General features: G+C 49.0%; 1 protein-coding gene across 4 annotated transcripts in view; it reads left to right on the forward strand.

Annotated features, from left to right (window-relative positions):
* The first annotated feature begins 4,991 nt into the window (after positions 1-4,991).
* Positions 4,992-13,975, forward strand: part of FKBP8 (FKBP prolyl isomerase 8) — a 65,883-nt gene continuing 56,899 nt past the window's right edge. Inside the window, exon 1 of one of the 4 annotated variants that reach the window (XM_077271929.1) lies at positions 4,992-5,131. The gene's annotated coding sequence lies outside the window, so the exon portion shown is untranslated. Of the gene's footprint in view, positions 5,132-5,212; positions 5,417-13,975 lie in introns of those variants that run through there. The other 3 variants (XM_077271930.1, XM_077271928.1, XM_077271927.1) reach the window with 3 other exon arrangements.

A 13,975-nucleotide genomic window follows, 5' to 3' on the forward strand; every position in this document is an offset into this window, starting at 1 on the left:
TAACTGTATCGAAGCACGCAGCGTGCCGATACAGTTACCTTCTGCGGCAGAGCAGGGAGAATCGGTCTCCCTGCTCTGCCGCTATGGGGCCCCTGAGCAGGCGGGGGGGCCCGGTGCCAGCAGTGGGCCCCCCGCCTGTCATCGCAGGGTCAGCTGTACCGGCATTTAGCCGATACAGCTGACCGCAATGATGAGGGAAGGAGCGCTGCAATGCGCTCCTTACCCCATCATCCCCGTCAGCATCTGACGTCGGTGACGCTGACAGCGGGCGCGATGAGTCACTGCCCGGCGCCCGCTGTCAGGAGACGAGCAGGAGCTCAGAGCAGCGCAGGAACTAGGAAGAGGTATTTATTTTTTTAAGGAGTGCTGCTTTATACTACAGAATATGCCTATGGGGGTGCTGTCTTATACTACAGGGTCTGCCTATGGGGGGTGCTGTCTTATACTACAGGGTCTGCCTATGGGGGTCTGCCTAATACTACAGGGTCTGCCTATGGGGAGTCTGCCTAATACTACAGGGTCTGCCTATGGGGGGGTCTGCCTAATACTACAGGGTCTGCCTATGGGGGGGTCTGCCTAATACTACAGGGTCTGCCTATGGGGGGGTCTGCCTAATACTACAGGGTCTGCCTATGGGGGGGGTCTGCCTTATAGGGTCTGCCTATGGGGGGTCTGCCTAATACTACAGGGTCTGCCTATGGGGGGGCTGCCTAATACTACAGGGTCTGCCTATGGGGGGTCTGCCTGTGGGGGGGTCAGCCTTATACTACAGGGTCTGTCTATGGGGGGTGCTGTCTTATACTACAGGGTCTGCCTATAGGGGGGTCTGCCTAATACTGCAGGGTCTGCCTATGGGGGTGCTGCCTTATAGTACAGGGTCTGCCTATGGGGGTGCTGCCTTATAGTAAAGGGTCTGCCTATGGGGGTGCTACCTTATACTACAGGGTCTGCCTATAGGTGTGCTGTCTTATACTGCAGGGTCTGCCAATAGGGGTGCTACTTTATACTACAAGGTTTGCCTGCGGGGTGCTACCTTGTGCTATAGAGTCTGCCTATGGGGAGTGCATTATACTATATTGAGGACTATCTAGTACATTATAGTATATTGAGGACTATCTGGTGCATTATACTATATGGAGGCCATCTAGAGGGGCAGCATACAGTGTGGGGATTACAGTGTTGGAGCTATCAAACAGTTTGGAGGCTACTAAGTGGTCAGTATACTGTGTATAAGGCTGCCGTCACTTTAGCAGTATTTGGTCAGTATTTTACATCAGTATATGTAAGCCAAAACCAGGAGTGTGTGATAAATACAGAAGTGGTGCATATGTTTCTATTATACTTTTCCTCTATTTGCTCTACTCCTGGTTTTGGCTTACAAATACTGATGTAAAATACTGACCAAATACTGCTAGAGTGACGGCAGCCTAAGAGAGCATCATACTGTGTATAGGGAAGCTGTACAGGGGGAGACTCAGGACATTATTAAATGTAAAGTGGGCACTTATAGGGGAACTCAGGTTACTGTGACTATCAAAGGGGCACACATGGCAATATTACTTTCTAGGGGCAAAATGTGGGCACTGTTTTCTAGGGCACTTGCACCTGGCATTGCTATATTATAGAGGGGTGCTTTAGAATTTAGAGGGCACACAGAAACACACAGCAGGTGCAGTAATAGGGACACATACGGCAGCAGCGGCTCAGTATTGGGGTATCAGGGACAGTAATAGGTTCACATACAGCAGCAGCAGCTCAGTATTGGGGTATCAGGTGCAGTAATAGGGACACATACGGCAGCAGCGGCTCAGTATTGGGGTATCAGGTGCAGTAATAGGGACACATACGGCAGCAGCGGCTCAGTATTGGAGTATCAGGTGTAGTAATAGGGACACATACGGCAGCAGCGGCTCAGTATTGGGGTATCAGGGGCAGTAATAGGGTCACATATGGCAGCAGCGGCTCAGTATTGGGGTATCAGGTGCAGTAATAGGGACACATACGGCAGCAGCGGCTCAGTATTGGGGTATCAGGGGCAGTAATAGGGTCACATATGGCAGCAGCGGCCCAGTATTGGGGTATCAGGTGCAGTAATAGGGACACATACTGCAGCAGCGGCTCAGTATTGGGGTATCAGATGCAGTAATAGGGACACATGGCAGCAGCGGCTCAGTATTGGGGTATCAGGGGCAGTAATAGGGTCACATATGGCAGCAGCGGCTCAGTATTGGGGTATCAGGTGCAGTAATAGGGACACATACGGCAGCAGCGGCTCAGTATTGGGGTATCAGGGGCAGTAATAGGGACACATATGGCAGCAGCGGCTCAGTATTGGGGTATCAGGGGCAGTAATAGGGACACATATGGCAGCAGCGGCTCAGTATTGGGGTATCAGGGGCAGTAATAGGGACACATATGGCAGCAGTGGCTCAGTATTGGGGTATCGGGCAGTAATAGGGACACGTATGGCAGCAGCGGCTCAGTATTGGGGTATCAGGTGCAGTAAGGCTGCCGTCACACTAGCAGCATTTGGTCAGTATTTTACATCAGTATTTGTAAGCCAAAACCAGGAGTGGGTGATAAATGCAGAAGTGGTGCATGTTTCTATTATACTTTTCCTCTGATTGTTCCACTCCTTGTTTTGGCTTACAAATACTGATGTAAAATACTGACCAAATACTGCTAGTGTGACGGCAGCCTTATAGGGACACATACGGCAGCAGCGGCTCAGTATTGGGGTATCAGGGGCAGTAATAGGGACACATACGGCAGCAGCGGCTCAGTGTCGGGGTATCAGGTGCAGTAATAGGGTCACATACGGCAGCAGCGGCTCAGTATTGGGGTATCAGGTGGAGTAATAGGGACACATACGGCAGCAGTGGCTCAGTATTGGAGTATCAGGGGCAGTAATAGTGACACATATGGCAGCAGCGGCTCAGTGTCGGGGTATCAGGTGCAGTAATAGGGACACATACGGCAGCAGCGGCTCAGTATTGGAGTATCAGGGGCAGTAATAGGGACACATACGGCAGCAGAGGCTCAGTATTGGGGTATCAAGGGCAGTAATAGGGACACATACGGCAGCAGCGGCTCAGTATTGGGGTATCAGGTGCAGTAATAGGGACACATACGGCAGCAGCGGCTCAGTATTGGGGTATCGGGGCAGTCATAGGGACACATACGGCAGCAGCGGCTCAGTATTGAGGTATTAGGTGCAGTAATAGGGACACATACGGCAGCAGCGGCTCAGTATTGGGGTATCGGGGCAGTCATAGGGACACATACGGCAGCAGCGGCTCAGTATTGAGGTATTAGGTGCAGTAATAGGGACACATACGGCAGCAGCGACTCAGTATTGGGGTATCGGGGCAGTCATAGGGACACATACGGCAGCAGCGGCTCAGTATTGAGGTATTAGGTGCAGTAATAGGGACACATACGGCAGCAGCGGCTCAGTATTGGGGTATCAGGTGCAGTAATAGGGACACATACGGCAGCAGTGGCTCAGTATTGGGGTATGAGGTGTAGTAATAGGGACACATACGGCAGCAGGGGCTCAGTATTGGGGTATGAGGTGTAGTAATAGGGACACATACGGCAGCAGGGGCTCAGTATTGGGGTATGAGGTGTAGTAATAGGGACATATACGGCAGCAGCGGCTCAGTATTGGGGTATCGGGGCAGTCATAGGGACACATACGGCAGCAGCGGCTCAGTATTGAGGTATTAGGTGCAGTAATAGGGACACATACGGCAGCAGCGGCTCAGTATTGGGGTATCAGGTGCAGTAATAGGGACGCATACGGCAGCAGTGGCTCAGTATTGGGGTATGAGGTGTAGTAATAGGGACACATACGGCAGCAGGGGCTCAGTATTGGGGTATGAGGTGTAGTAATAGGGACACATACGGCAGCAGGGGCTCAGTATTGGGGTATGAGGTGTAGTAATAGGGACATATACGGCAGCAGCGGCTCAGTATTGGCGTATCAGGGGCAGTAATAGGGACACATACGGCAGCAGCGGCTCAGTATCGGGGTATCAGGGGCAGTAATAGGGACACATACGGCAGCAGCGGCTCAGTATTGGGGTATCAGGTGCAGTAATAGGGACACATACGGCAGCAGCGGCTCAGTATTGGGGTATCAGGTGCAGTAATAGGGACACATACGGCAGCAGCGGCTCAGTATTGGGGTATCAGGTGCAGTAATAGGGACACATACGGCAGCAGCGGCTCAGTATTGGGGTATCAGGGGCAGTAATAGGGACACATACGGCAGCAGCGGCTCAGTATTGGGGTATCAGGTGCAGTAATAGGGACACATACGGCAGCAGCGGCTCAGTATTGGGGTATCAGGGGCAGTAATAGGGACACATACGGCAGCAGCGGCTCAGTATTGGGGTATCAGGGGCAGTAATAAGGACACATACGGCAGCAGCGGCTCAGTATTGGGGTATCAGGGGCAGTAATAGGGACACATACGCTCAGCGGCTCAGTATTGGGGTATCAGCAGGATGAGGAGTTTGTGCAGGTTGGGAATAGATGGTGATGGGGCTGGAATGTGAAGTGAAACGTGTCTTTGTTGTATTCTCTGCAGATGAGTCCTGGGTGGAGACGTTGTCATCTCGGTCTGGGCCAGATGGAAAAGACGGGAAAAATGAATGATTCCATCATAAAGGACGTCAGCGGTAAGAGATTATCTGTAACTGTGCTGTGATCTCTTACATGTTCTGTAGGGCTGGTATCTACCACTGGCCATATGGCGGTAATATCCATGTTGGGCGTTATATAGAGATTATCTTCAGTAACAGCGCGGTCATCTGCTGAGGTTCTCCTCCACTATTAGGGGGCATCACCCAGCTGTAACCAAGGTTACCTGGTTAGCGGCCCACTCAGAAGCTTCGCCCACCCCCAAAACCCTAGCTACGCCTCTGGGCCGTCATTAACGTGCAAACCACCCTCGGGGGTAAGGGGGGGGTAACCCTTTTGATACCACCCTCCGGTGCCCATTTGTGTGCTTCCTATGCGTCTCTCATGGCTGCTGACCACGGCTTACGGCTCCTCACTACAATGTAGCCATTACCGACCATTTCTGTAGATTAAATGATAAAAGAACATTTTGCAGTAAGAAGTGGTAAGCAAGAAGCCGACTTCCGCCCGCCCCCTGTGGGCACCGGACCCGAGAGTTGCCCCTCACCCCAGTGACTGGAGCAGCACAGTGAGCGGCTCACCGCACGTGTCCGCATATGCAGCACAGGGCCGTGATCTGCCTGGCCAATCAGGGAGCCAGGCCGCGTGGCCAATCACAGCGCTGCTTACATGCTGCTACCGGAAGGGCTGCCCAGTGCAGGTGTTAGCGGCGCGGAGCCACAGGTGCCGTGTGCAGGTACCCGGGGCAGGGACGCGGCGGCGGCAGGAGGTGAGCAGCGGACTATGGCTGCGTCTTGCAGGGGCCCCACACATACACGAGTGTTCCCTGCGGAGGAGGAGAGAACCGCCGTGTGCTCAGCCCCTATGGCAGCTTACTCCCAGGGGTCAGGGTTCTTGGTAGTCAGTGCTGGGTACACAGACTCCATGAGGGGAGGTGCAGGGGGCCGGTCATCAGGAGAGCACCCCTGGCTCCAGATTAGCACTTAGTATGGAAGTTCTGGTGAAATCCAGCCCCCAAGTGCGGGGAGCGGACCCTGCCCCTCCAGCTCCGGGGGGCTACCCTAGCCTCTTACCTCAGTGACCTGCCTGAGGGATTGGGCAGTCTGTGGCCAGGGTGGTCCTCACCGAGGGGTCTGCCAGTGTCTAGCCTCCTGATGATGATGCGAGAGGTGGACTACTGCCCCTCTAAGACCGTCCCAGGCGGTGTCTGCCCAATTATCGTGTGCGGGGAGGCAGCTCGCTCAGACAAGCCTGGAGACAGCCCGGGAGCTGGGCGTGAAGTGTCCGCCCCATGCACCGTCCGCCCCGTGCACCGCCATTAAATCTTCTAAGCTGGATTTCTTTCTAGTTTAGTTTGTACCAAGGTAGAAAGCGAGGGCATGGGGCGGTCTCTGCCGTCGAGTCAAGGTGAAAAACTTCAGGTTACTTGAGTAGAAATTTCTTTGCACTATAATAAAACAGTAAAACCCTATATACACGGCGCGTTTTCGCTGCTTTCAGCCTTCTTCAGGTGTATGGTAAAAATGAACTTGGCTCTTACATAGAGGTGAGGGAATGAAGGAACGGAAACCAAAAAAGGAGGAGTGCTTAATCACACACTTATCCCTTATTTCTTAAACTTAAAATGTTGCTATAAAATAACAAACTATATCTTAAAGGGAACCTGTCACCCCGTTTTTTCGGTATGAGATAAAAATACTGTTAAATAGGGCCTGAGCTGTGCATTACAATAGTGTAGTTTGTGGACCCCGATTCCCCACCTATGCTGCCGAAATACGTTACCAAAGTAGTCGTTTTCGCCTGTCAATCAGGCTGGTCAGGTCAAAAGGGCGTGGTGTCTTCCCCCAGATCTTGCGTAGTTTTCCGTTGGTGGCGTAGTGGTGTGCGCATGTCCAAGGTCCCGAATCCACTGCACAGGGGTGTGAAAATAGCAGCGATGTCCGTTATTCCATTGGTGATCGGTGGGCGCGGCCATCTTGCTTTAGCCGCGCGTGCGCAGAAGCGGCGCTCTGCTGGCCGCGGCTTCAGGAAAATGGCCGCGGGCATCCGCGCGTGCGCAGATGGCTATCGCGGCGGCCATTTTCGTGAAGCAGAGTTCGCATCTCGGCTTCACGAAAATGGCCGCCGCGATAGCCATCTGCGCACGCGCGGATGCCCGCGGCCATTTTCCTGAAGCCGCGGCCAGCAGAGCGCCGCTTCTGCGCACGCGCGGCTAAAGCAAGATGGCCGCGCCCACCGATCACCAATGGAATAACGGACATCGCTGCTATTTTCACACCCCTGTGCAGGATTCGGGACCTTGGACATGCGCACACCACTACGCCACCAACGGAAAACTACGCAAGATCTGGGGGAAGACACCACGCCCTTTTGACCTGACCAGCCTGATTGACAGGCGAAAACGACTACTTTGGTAACGTATTTCGGCAGCGTAGGTGGGGAATCGGGGTCCACAAACTACACTATTGTAATGCACAGCTCAGGCCCTATTTAACAGTATTTTTATCTCATACCGAAAAAACGAGGTGACAGGTTCCCTTTAAAAAATGATATATTAGGCTAACATCCTATTGTCTTTAAAAAAAAAAGAGAAAGAAATAGAATATATCTAATCATCATGAAGCCTTCTTAAAAAATGAAAAAAACTTTTTTCTTTGTTCTATCCTCGCATTGGAAATAAATAATATATTTGGGTGCAAATAAATTTCTACTTAAGCAACCCGAAGTTTTTCACCTTGACTCGGCTTGGTGGCAAAGACAGCGCCACTCCCTGGCTTTCTACCGTGGTACAAACTGATTTCTGCAAGTAAGGTAATCTGGCTCATGTTCCCCAAACGTGCAGCATGAATCTGCCTGGTTGCAGGATTGAAGCCAGGTATATTTTTGTCAGAAACTCTGGAACATAGAAGTCCTGTCTAAGGAGCATAGGCGGAGATGAGCCCAGCCCCTGCGCGCTACTTTCCACAGTCGCTTGACCGATCTCTCGCATTTCCATAGAGAGACTTTTTATTAATTTGGTGTGGATGTTTAAAAAAATCATCAATTTTTCATCCAAATGAAACGGACAATTTTTTTGTTTGTGTTGTCATCTTTATGCCATCAGTTTTTATACATCAGCAGTTATTAAAATTTCCAAGACCAAATGCAGTGTCCTATGTTAAAGGGAACCTGTCACCCCAAAAATCTAAGGTGAGCTAAGCCCACCGGCATCAGGGGCTTATCTACAGCATTCTGTAATGCTGTAGATAAGCCCCCCCATGTAACCTGAAAGATAAGAAAAATAGGTTAGATTATACTCATGCGGGCGTTCCCGCTGCGGTCCGATGGGCGTCGTGGTCCGGGGCCTCCCATCTTCTTACGATGATGTCCTCTTCTTGTCTTCATGCTGCGGCTCTGGTGCACTTTGTCTGCCCTGTTGAGGGTCAGAGAGGTCCAGCGCCTGCGCACTGCAGTACTTTGCTCTGCCCTCAACAAGGCAGACAAAGTACGCCTGCACCGGAGCCGCAGCGTGAAGACCAGAAGAGGACGTCATCGTATGAAGCTAGGAGGCCCCGGACTGCGACGCCCATCGTACCGGACGGCAGCGGGACCGCCCCTGGGTGAGTATAATCTAACCTCTTTTTCTCATCTTTCAGGATACATCGGGGGCTTATCTACAGCATTCCAGAATGCTGTAGATAAGCCCCTGATGCTGGTGGGCTTAGCTCACCCTCGATTTGGGGGATGACAGGTTCCCTTTAAAGTGGTTGTCTGGTGTTCTGATAAGTCTGTAGTCACTATATGAATGCAGACTTCTGAATCCTTAGTGAGCACACCGCTTGTTGTAAAGGCTCTCCAGTGTTGCTGGAATGTGGCTTGTAAATCGCATACTTGCGGCCCACCAACAATGCCGTCTAGGCTTTTAATTGAGATGAATCTGTGCTGCACTTTCTGCACATGCTCAGTAGTGACCAGTTCTGTGGGGTTCGTAAGCCAAACCTCCAACTCCTCAATTTCCCTGACTCCGACTCCCCAGCACTGCCTCACTAGTGAGCATGTACATAAAGTGCAGCACAAATTCATCCCAACTAACAGCTGAGACCCTTGGATCAGGAACAGAACAGACATTTATAGGACATTTCAGAACTTTCCCAAATTATTATGAAAACATTTACAGCCCATCCTGCATTGTACTACTGCACCCTACTTATTATATATTTTAGGAGTCGGAGTCAGTCCATTTTATACCGACTCCACAGCCCTGCCTTGCAGTGTGCATTCTATCTGAAGACAACCCCATTAATAATGGCAATGTATCTGTAACAATCAGATGCTACACAACTTTACTATGTTTGTTTTGTAGTGGAGTGTCATACCTATAGACAGGCATACGTGAGAAATATGGAGACTAGTGCATATTGCAATATTTTTTCTTTTTTTGTTTTGTTTCCTTTCTGAGATTTGGTCCATAAAAGAATCCCAAAAACATGTAATCTGAATAGGCCTATTGAATAATATTGTGCAGTCAATTTTTTTTCATAACACCGTATGTAGACCGAAATTATGATCGTGTGAACCTAGTCTATAAATTTGGCAGGTGGATATCAATAAAGATATATGGGGAATAGTTTGTATATTAGTTGGGCTGCTTATAAGGCCATGGTCACACATTCAGTATTTGGTCAGTATTTTACATGAGTATGTGTAAACCAAAACCAGGAGTGGGTGATAAATACACAAGTGGTGCATATGTTTCTATTATACTTTTCCTCTGACTCTTCCACTCCTGGTTTTGGCATATAAATACTGACTAGCTGTTTCCAGCCAGCTAACGCTCGGCATGCTCATTGCTATCTAATTAACGCTGCTAGTGATTAAACTAAAGTAAATAATGACAACATTCAATAGCGCTTACGCAGGTGGTAAATTAACTTAAAATGAAGTTAATAACAATAATAATAATTAAAAATCAGAATAATACTAATACATTTTATTCACAGTGTGGTAATGTGTGGGGACAGAGTCTCGTGTGGTAATGTGTGGGGACGGAGCCTCGTGTGGTAATGTGTGGGGACGGAGCCTCGTGTGGTAATGTGTGGGGACGGAGCCTCGTGTGGTAATGTGTGGGGACGGAGCCTCGTGTGGTAATGTGTGGGGACGGAGCCTCGTGTGGTAATGTGTGGGGACGGAGCCTCGTGTGGTAATGTGTGGGGACGGAGCCTCGTGTGGTAATGTGTGGGGACGGAGCCTCGTGTGGTAATGTGTGGGGACGGAGCCTCGTGTGGTAATGTGTGGGGACGGAGCCTCGTGTGGTAATGTGTGGGGACGGAGCCTCGTGTGGTAATGTGTGGGGACGGAGCCTCGTGTGGTAATGTGTGGGGACGGAGCCTCGTGTGGTAATGTGTGGGGACGGAGCCTCGTGTGGTAATGTAGGGGGGGCCGGATTATGTGTGGTAATGTGGTGGGGGTGGGATTATGTGTGGTAATGTGGTGGGGGGCGGGATTATGTGGTAATGTGGTGGGGGGCGGGATTGTGTGTGGTAATGTGGTGGGGGAGCGGGATTGTGTGGTAATGTGGGGGATTATATGTGGTAATGTGGTGGGGGGCGGGATTATGTGTGGTAATGTGGTGGGGCGGGATTATGTGTGGTAATGTGGGGGGGTGGGATTGTGTGGTAATGTGGTGGGGGGTGGGATTGTGTGTGGTAATGTGGTGGGGGCGGGATTATGTGTGGTGGAGTGGTGGGATTGTGTGTGGTGATGGGGTGGGGGGCGGGATTGTGTGTGGTAATGGGGTGGGGGGCGGAGCTACTGTGCAGGGGGCGGGATTAGAGTAATCACGATGCCTCATATATAGATATATATATAGATGTAAAATACTGACCAAATACTAATAGTGTGATTGTGGCCTAATAGTCGCCGTAGATAAGACAGACCAATAACCCCATTAAACGCGTGACTCGTCCTTTTTTGCCAACCCTATATACACATTTGTTCCAATGCATTTTCCTGACATACTCTGTCCATCAGGGTACTGAGCAGGGAATAAACCGGTAGACATAGTGACGTAACATGGATATTGGCAGATAAGACATTAAAAGGAATCAAGCAAATGTGCTAATAGCCAGACCCATGATAGTCACCTGTCTACCCAACGTGCATGTTTTTCTTGGTAGCATGTGCTCAGGTCAGTGTTTTAGCATCTTTGCTTCATCTCAATGTTTTATTTGCCACATATCAATGTTATTTTATTGGTTTTGCAGACTCCACTTCTGGCATGGGGCATCACATGCTATATCTGTGCCCAGTCCACAATACTGTGCCTTCTTCTAACCAGCAGAGGGTTCTGATCAGTGACCCCACAACCCACCCTGTAATCTGACAGCTCCCGTGGTGATTGTTTTGTGAATGATTAAAGGGAACCTGTCACCCCCAAAATCGATGGTGAGGTAAGCTCACCGGCATCAGGGGCTTATCTACAGCATTCTGTAATGCTGTAGATAAGCCCCCGATGTTACCTAAAAGAGGAGAAAAAGAGGTTAGATTATACTCACCCAGGGGCGGTCCCGCTGCGGTCCTGTCCGATGGGTGTCTCAGGTCCGCTTCGGCGCCTCCTATCTTCATTCCATGACGTCCTCTTCTGGTCTTCACGCCGCGGCTCCAGCGCAGGCGTATTTTATCTTCCCTATTGAGGGCAGAGCAAAGTACTGCAGTGCGCAGGCGCCGGGCCTCTCTGACCTTTCCGGTGCCTGCGCACTGCAGTTCTTTGCTCTGCCCTCAACAGGGCAGACAAAGTACGCCTGCGCCGGAGCCGCGGCGTGAAGACTAGAAGAGGACGTCATAGAATGAAGATGGGAGGTGCTGTACCGGACCTGAGACGCCCATCGGAGCGGGACCACCCCTGGGTGAGTATAATCTAACATCTTTTTCTCCTCTTTCAGGATACATCGGGGGCTTATCTATCTACAGCATTACAGAATGCTGTAGATAAGCCCCTGATGACGGTGAGCTTACCTCACCATCGATTTTGGGGGTGACAGGTTCCCTTTAAATACACAAATCTACTTTATTTCTCTAAAGTGGTTGTCTACAGAGTGTCCCTAAAGTCTGCTCACATAGCCAAAAATACATATTTTCAAGAAACAAAATGTATTAACAACACTTTATTCAATTGGAATATTAAATATCTTCAATATTTGCCATGCAAAGGGTGATGCACTTTGCAAAATTCTATTATAGTTAATTAAAATAATTCAAATTATTGTTAATGAGAATTCCTGTGTGTCCAGACTTTAGGGACACCCTACCCTGCATTAAGAACTGCTTCTTTTTAGGAGGCATTCAGCCTATTTAATGCAGAGTGTAGCCCATTCTGGTCCATTAATACGGTCTCAGGTGTGACCCTCCCTCACCTGTTCATTGCCCATTTGCTAGAACAGGGCACATGTCAGGGGATCTCTTTAGAAGATGGCCATTTAGCAAGCTATAACTACCTGTACAGCCGCCAGGCCCTATTTACACCGGTGTCACAGCATTTGTTTAAGCACCATGACACCTGACAAATCCCTTATGATCCCTCTTTCCCAACTGATTCTTAATCAGCCCGTAGGGTATCTGTCTGTTTTTTATGAATAGAACAGTGCTGCATGAACCTGAGATGGAAATTGAAGAAATCTGCACGCTTGTGTGAATAGAGCCTAAGTTTCACTTTTGTTTAGCCCTCCATACGGGAAAGATCAACTTCCTGACTGCTATGGATTGCTACAAAAACACAAAGTGCTTTGGATTACTGCTACTTCTTGCCATTTATCTCACCCTTTGGCCTTGTTCACATATCTGTGCCCAATTTGTGTATACAAAAATGGCTAGTTTTTTAGTCCACTCCTGTTCTTGTGTCTGTTTTTACTGTCAGTGGTCATCCGCTATAGCTCCATACTATATAATGGGACCATTGAAAAAAGCTGACGCCACGCAAACATCAAATTTTCACGTGTGAATAAAGCTTTAGGTATTCTTTCAGGGGCCTGGACAGTGGACCATCTCTAATTCTACTCCTCAGGCATGTGACCTAACGCTATGTAGATAAGATGCCTATCAACCGACTATGCGTATGCGTGTTCAGGTTTGGCAAATGGGCATGGTATTTCTGGTAGTGCATGCATTGTTTATTTAGAGGAAAGCAAAGTTTGGATGTTTTTTCTTGGGCTTCCTTTGTGTTTCATGTTTCCCCAGCAGGATTTACTTGGGAATAGAGAATAAAACCACATGTAGCTTATAAACTGTACAAGATACTGAGCATCTCCAATAATGGTACCATATACCTACTGCTGCCACAACTGAAGCCATTTACTATGTGGACGGTTTTGGAGCTTTAGCTGATAACTCTGCAATACAGTTGTATACAGCGTGGCCTGCCTTCTGGTAGTTTTCCAACACTTGCCTCTTATGCTCGCAAAGATACTGTGATGATAGTTCAAAAGACAGATTAGATGACCTGTCACTGGCTGTAGACGTGTTTGTAATGTGTCAAAATTCAGCTCTACTGTACTGATAGCTATAACACAAGTCTACAAAAAATTGTTGTCACGGGTTTACTGCGACAGAGGAGCCAGAAGACCACATCGTCTGATTTCTCCTAGTCTTGCACTTATTAGAAGCACTTCACCTTCATATTAAACAGAGCAGATTTCTGTTAGCAGTGCAGGGGTTAATCTGCTGAGTTGAGAGCTCCTGGAAGCTTTCCTGCATTAAGGCTCAGCTGTTCACTGTTAGCCACTCTCATCTCCTATATAATCTGACTCCTGGCTAGCACTCATTGTCAGACCTAGCTTATGCTGCATGGCTGGTGGTTGTTATTGGAAAAGGCATTTGGTGGATTTATCTTTGAGTGTGTGATAATTCACCTTCTTCTCCACCTTTGGTTTAACCTCATCCTCCACTCCCCGGTGCATTCCTCTGTTCGAATATTTTTGTACGATTGCTTTTTTTCATTATCCCTGTTCATATTACCTTGTTAGGCTATGTGCACACGTCAGGATTTCTTGCAGAAATTTCCTGACAAAAACCGGACATTTCTGCCAGAAATCCGCATGCGTTTTTTTTGCGTTTTTGCGCGTTTTTTTCCCCAATGCATTAAATAGCGGGAAAAATGCGAAAAATCCACAAAATTAATGAACATGCTGCTTTTTTTTTACTGCGATGAGTTTTTTTCGCGGAAAAAAAACTCATCATGTGCACAAAAATTGCGGAATGCATTCTAAATGATAGGATGCATATGTATGCGTTTTTATCTCGAAAAACGCAAATCAGGCTGTGTTCACACGTTGCAGATTATTCGCGTTTTTTTCGC

This window comes from Ranitomeya variabilis, chromosome 1 (assembly GCF_051348905.1).
Source record: "Ranitomeya variabilis isolate aRanVar5 chromosome 1, aRanVar5.hap1, whole genome shotgun sequence".
Classification (NCBI taxonomy): domain Eukaryota; kingdom Metazoa; phylum Chordata; class Amphibia; order Anura; family Dendrobatidae; genus Ranitomeya; species Ranitomeya variabilis.